Source organism: Papio anubis, unplaced genomic scaffold (genome assembly GCF_008728515.1).
Source record: "Papio anubis isolate 15944 unplaced genomic scaffold, Panubis1.0 scaffold326, whole genome shotgun sequence".
In the NCBI taxonomy this organism is placed as follows: Eukaryota; Metazoa; Chordata; class Mammalia; order Primates; family Cercopithecidae; genus Papio; species Papio anubis.
The window spans coordinates 15,009-21,405 of NW_022163388.1; the positions used below are offsets into that span (position 1 = coordinate 15,009).

The following is a 6,397-nucleotide window of genomic DNA, read 5'->3' on the forward strand; positions in this document are numbered from 1 at the left end:
TGGAAACCATTGGTCTAACATCTGGAAAGGTTATTAACTGCAGGCCTGTGGGCAAAACACATTTCCCTGATGCATTTGTTTGGTGGTTGGTTGATTGATTTTTAGATAACTGGAATTTGATACCAGCAGTTATTTGTGTGATTTAAAATTTTAAAAACTTGTATCTTGAAGAGAATACAGAATATTACAACTAAAAAAAAAAGTTGCTCTCCCAAATGAGTTTTCACTTGTCTATTTCTTTCATTCTTTTTTCTTTTCCTTTTTTTTTTTCTTTTTTGACACAGGGTCTCACTCTGTCACCCAGGCTGGAGTTCAGTGACGCAATTATGGCTCACTGCAACCTCTGCCTCCCGGGCTCCCAAAGTGCTGAGTTTATAGGCGTGGGCCACTGCACCCAGCCTTACTTATCTATTTCTTTTAAAAATGGGACCTATAATTGAGCCCAGAGCTGCAAAAACAAATGAAGGAATGAATGAGTGAATAAGCTCTTCCCATGAGTTTAGTGCTCTACTCTTAATCTAAATGCTATGTTTTATATAATCTAAGATTTCCTCTAGGTGTGTTACATGATTGTGTTGTGTTGAACTTACACTGAGACTCCTTTTAACATGTGCTGGTATCAGCGTGGGGCTTTTCTATTCACTCTTTGAACTATTCGTTTGGGGGACATAGATAGACCTCTATGTCTCTCATAAAGAGTGTCCATTGGCTGGATGTGTTGGCTCATGCCTGTAATCCCAGAGCTTTGGGAGACTGCAACAGGAGGATCATGAGGTCAGGAGTTCAAGACCAGCCTGGCCAATATGGTGAAATCCCATCTCTACTAAAAATACAAAAATTAGCCAGGCCTGGTGGTGGGCGCCTATAATCCCAGCTACTCAGGAGGCTGAGGGAGGAGAATTACTTGAACCTGGGATGTGGAGGTTGCAGTGAGCCAAGATCGTGCCGCTGCACTCCAGCCTGAGTGACAGAGTGAGACTCTGTTTCAAAAAAAAAAAAAAGAAAAAGAGTGTCCATTATCTATATTGGAAAAATTGAAACTGATTTTGACATGAAGTTTGACATGAATGTGGATTGGGTCCATTTAGCTTACCTAAACAGATGATGAAATACTAACTGTTTTACGAAGCATTCCCTAGAGCAAAGTTTTGCCTGTGTCTGTGTGTGTAGTGACGGGAATGATGTGAATGAGGCTTGGAACGCGGAGCACACTGTGGGCCTGTGGTGGGTGAGGCCAGCAGCACATGCATGCCTGGCTCACAGAGCAGCCTTTGGGTGTGCTTTTCCCAGAGGAGTTCTATGGTGGTTTTGAAGACTTGGAAACAGGGGACGTGCACAAGGGAAAATCAGACCCCGATACTCAGGTGTGACTTTATTGTGGCTGGCTGTTCTTGGTCATTGTGTTCTGAGAGAGGCCCACATTGAGAAATGCAAATCTTACTTGTGATGTGTGAAGATTGCAGACTGGATGGATAGATTTCTTACTAAAGGGTGGTGGGGATGTGGGGGCCAGAGAGAAGCTTTCTTGTTTACTTGTTAAGTTTTGGATAACAATTACTACCGCTTCTTGCCACAGTCATTTGCCAAGTCTGCTGTGAATTTTCATTCACAGAAGTCTTAGCTCCTCGGGCTTACATTCCACTGTTGCCATCATTCTCCTCCTCTTAAATGTAAGTGTCATTTAAAAGAACGAAGTCCCTGTTCTCCCTAATATTTCTTTAGAACAGGGTCTGGGAGCATCTCAGTGAGGGACACATCTGTTATTTTTATTCTAGTTTGTGTTCCCAGCCAGCTTAAGGAATGGCAGCTAATTGTAATGCAGATGTAACCATTTCCTGTAGCAGTACCATGTTATCTGTTCAGAGACGTTATGTTTTGTTTTATTGATAATGATAACAGATTTTGCTAAGATTTTTGTTTAAATAGAACTTTAAAAAATCTAATGTTTAAAGAAAAGACCTTCATAACTGTACACAAAAATTTTTCTTCTGGAAATTTAAGAATGAAGAGGTAGAGAAAGAAGTTAAGGAAGAAATTGACCCCAACAAAGAGGAAAGTGCCAAGAAAAAGAATTTGGATAAGAAGAGTAAATTGAAGGAGATGTTTGATGCAGACTATGATGAAGGAAAGCACATATTTTGATGATCTTAAAGGAGAAATGCAGAAACAAGCACAGAGAAGCCCGTTCCTCCCCAGCCCCTTTGTCAACATCTAACAAGAAGCACAGGAACTCGAATTTTGTTTGGGTCCTGCTTCCTATCCTGCTTCTGTGCCTTTCATTTGGACTCCTGCGTAGAGATGCATATGAGTGTGTTTATTCATGCAGTGAGCTCATTGTTTCTGCAGTCAGAAGGTCACCAGATAAAGATCCATACCTATTTTGTAACAAGAATTAGGAAACAGAAATGACTGAGGCATGGTCTCTACTTTTGAGACTTTTACAATGTAGTGATCTGAGACAGTGTATTCATTTCAGTGCAAGCATTGGCTGCCTATTCTGATTGCTGCTTCCTGATTTGAATGGCAGGTGATCAGTGGCCCGTGTGGCTTATGGACACACCAGAGCTCCCAGGAGGAGTGCTCTGAAAACTCATCCTGGTCAGAGTTCACAAGGACATGTGGAATGTAAGGCCTGATGCAGAGATAAAGGGATATGGTGTGGCCCTCCTGCCTGGGGGTGCTGAGCAGGTTGCTGGAGGCGGTGATCTCACTCTGAAGGAGACAGACACAGAAAAGTGTGTACAGTTGATGGTGAGCATCTGAGTTGCGCCTTGTTAGTGAGGCCAGGAGTGCTCTGTGTAAGCTGGAACAGATCTAGGTCTTCATTTAGTCAAAGAACTATCTCCTGATTAGACATTAGCTTAGTGGTTGCAAGTCTGTGTTGACCTTTGACAGGCATGACTAGGTTAACTCTGAACTTTTGCTTCACACCATTTACAATTTGAAATTACCTAGAGCTCCTAGGGCCATTGGAGCACCACGCCCCACCTTAAAGCCAAGTCCAAGCCTATGTATGGAGAGACATTCAGCAACTCCCATATTCGCCCAGGTTCTGTCCTAAGAGCTGGCAGTGGAAATGAGACAGAGTCAAACCCGGATAGACTTTATTTGGAAGCTGGGTCAGTAGGATTTTGTGGTGGGACTGAATGTGGGTGTGTAAGGAAATGAGGATGGTGACTGGAAGTTCCTGGAAGGATGGGTTGTTGTAAGTTAGACAGGAAACCCTCTGCAGATGCAGCTTTGGAAAGATGATGTTTGGTTCGGCTGGGTGTCATGCAGACAAGCGGAGTGTCAGGTCTGGAGAGAGGTCTGGCCAGGGACTTAGATGTACAGCCCTCAATATGTAGATGCTACTTAAAGCTGTGAGGTGGGCCGGGCGCGGTGGCTCAAGCCTGTAATCCCAGCACTTTGGGAGGCCGAGACGGGCGGATCACGAGGTCAGGAGATCGAGACCATCCTGGCTAACACGGTGAAACCCCGTCTCTACTAAAAAAAATACAAAAAACTAGCCGGGCGAGTTGGCGGGCGCCTGTAGTCCCAGCTACTCGGGAGGCTGAGGCAGGAGAATGGCGTAAACCCGGGAGGCGGAGCTTGAAGTGAGCCGAGATCGCGCCACCGCACTCCAGCCTGGGCGACAGAGCGAGACTCCATCTCAAAAAAAAAAAAAAAAAAAGCTGTGAGGTGGCCGGGGAGTGAGTGTAGAGTGAGTTGGAGGAGCAGCACTGGTGTGGGCAAGAGAGGACGACTGTGGCCATGAGGCCTAAGCAGTGCCCAGGAGGGAGAAGCAGTGTAAGCATGCACGCATGCGGGAGACCAGCTGTACATGGAGACCACGTGCTGTTCAGACCCTGCTGCCATGTTAACTGCGGTGAAGGCAGAGTTGACCACTGGAGCAGGGGCGTGGAGGCCTTCAGCGAGCTTAGCAGGCACCAATTTTCATGGATGTAGGAGAATGGGAACAGAGGAATTGGAGGCTGCGACTGCAGAAAACTTTTGAGGGGTTTTGCTGCAGAGAGAAGCAGAAAAATGGAGCAGTTGGTGGTGGAAGAAGTGGAATCAAAAGGTTTTGAGATAAGAGAGAGAACAGAGGGAAGAGCTGTTGGAATAAAGTCCGGGAAGAGTGGATGGTGTCTAGTGAGCCAGTGATGTGTGGCCCTGAGTAGAAGCATGGACAAATCATCTGTTCCTGAGCTGCCTGTAGAACTTTCTGTGATCATGGAGATGCACGTCTGTTCTTCCCAATATTGTAATCCTGGCCGCAGGTTGATATGGACCACTTCCAGTGTGGCTAGTGTGATTGAGGAACTGCATTTTAAATATTATGTAATTGTAATTAATTTTAATTTAAATAGCCACACATAGCTCCCCTACGGGCCAGGTTGGAGCTCTAATAAGGCTGGATATGGGAGGAGACCCTGGTAGAGGGTTGACCATGGAGGTTCTTTTGGTTTTGGAGTGAATCAGGAAACAGCCATCAGCTGAGTGAAGGTGAGGGTGGTGGTGGGTGTTTGAAGACGGGGAAAGTGTGAAAGAATTGTTTGGAGAGGAAGGAAAGAAGGTGTGGACTGGGGATATTTCCAGTGTTCGGGCACACAGGGCTCCACCGAGTTATCTACATTTGCTGTCCCTTGGAGCAGCAGAGAAGAAAACGGGACATATTCTGAGCAGACTGCAGAGGTAAAATGTGTGGTTTTGTTTGTTTTGTTTTGAGATGGAATCTCACTCTGTCACCCAGGCTGGAGTGCAATGGCATGACCTCAACTCACTGCAACCTCCGTTTCCCGGGTTCAAACGATTCTCTCACCTCTGCCTCCTGAGTAGCTGGGACTACAGGCATGCACCACCGTGCCCAGCTAATTTTTGTATTTTTATTAGAGACAGGGTTTCACCATGTTGGCCAGGTTGGTCTCAAACTCCTAACCTCATATGATCTGCCGGCCTCAGCCTCCCAAAGTGCTGGGATTACAGGCGTGGGCCACTGTGCCCTGCCAAATGTGTAGCATTTTTAATAGGATAAAGCCTACATAATTCAGTCCACAGTTCCTTTACTTAGAAATTGCTCCTTTGTTCATGTTAATCTTATGTTTATTACAGATAACGGCATATGGGTTTTTTTTCCTGTCATGTATAGCTGAATCACGCAGAATTTGAAGATCAAGGTGATGAAGCCAGAGTTCGGTATGAGGGTTTTCGACCTGGGATGTACGTCCCCGTTGAGATTGAAAATGTTCCCTGTGAATTTGTGCAGAACTGACCCCCATTACCCCATTATCCTGGGTGGCTTGGGCAACAGTGAGGGAAATGTTGGATACGTGCAGGTAGTTCCCTTTGCCGGGTATTTGGTGCCTGAGGCTCTGTGGATTTCCCCTCCATCAATCATCTTACCCTCTTGTCCCCTCAGATGCGTCTGAAGAAACATCGCTGGTATAGGAAATCCTCAAGTCCTGGTCGATGTACATATTTTTTCTGTAGAGATTGGAGGAGGTTTCAGACCATCCCACTCTATTATATCGAAGACCACAATGGAAGACAAAGGCTTCTAAAGTATACCCCCATTGCGGAGCAGCCTTTTGGGGTAAAATATGATGACAATAGCTTGCTTATTGCCAAGATTACACCTTATAGGCTGCATCATTATAGCTTTGTGCTTTTCCTGTCATAAAATTTCCCTCCTAAGATTTTTCTCTTTTCTGGGAGCGGGGAGGTGGTTTGGAGTATATATGTAAATCTATATCCAAATGTAAATATCCATATCAAGTATGTTAAACTGGAATCTAAAATTTGTGGTTTGCTATATTTCTTTTTTTCCTTTTCCTATAAGGCCCTATCCTCCCACGGGCTGTTTCTTAGCAGCAATGATCTATCAGTAATAATGGTAACTATCTTGGATGATTTCTTTTACAGATTGGTTTGAGAAATGTATGCTGAATGTGGGTTATTATGTACATGAGACTTTAAGTTGAAAATTATTCATTTTTAGTATTATAAAGTAAATTTCCATTTCCTTTTAATCTTCCTACATCCTTTTCAGTAGGGTGTGGGAGTAGAGGAGGTGAGGTGGAAGAATTATAATGGTACATATTCTACTTTTGTGCATCTTTTGGATTTATTTATCTAAGCAAGTACTTAAACAGTGTTCACCATGTGATAAGCACCATATGAGGTTGTGAGGAGCCATCAGAGACCAGCCAGACACGAGACTCCCTGCAGCCGTGCTGGGGTAGCAGTCTGTTCACACCATTTTCATCTGACCAGTCAGGCAGGGCAGGGTTTATCGGTCCCATTTAACAGAGAAGAAAGCAGAATAATGAGCAGATGGAACCTGCCCTGGAGGTCCAAATTTTGATTTCCTAAACATTGCAACTGTATTTTTCTTTTCCATTTCATTCTAAATAGA

General features: G+C 44.5%; 1 pseudogene across 1 annotated transcript; it reads left to right on the forward strand.

Moving 5' to 3' along the window:
* The first annotated feature begins 1,922 nt into the window (after window positions 1–1,922).
* On the forward strand, window positions 1,923–6,080 carry LOC101020593 (annotated as a pseudogene). The gene is made up of 3 exons (XR_004181543.1): window positions 1,923–2,176; window positions 5,132–5,318; window positions 5,402–6,080. The product of XR_004181543.1 is annotated as a ribosome biogenesis protein BMS1 homolog (transcript).
* Window positions 6,081–6,397: the final 317 nt, after the last annotated feature.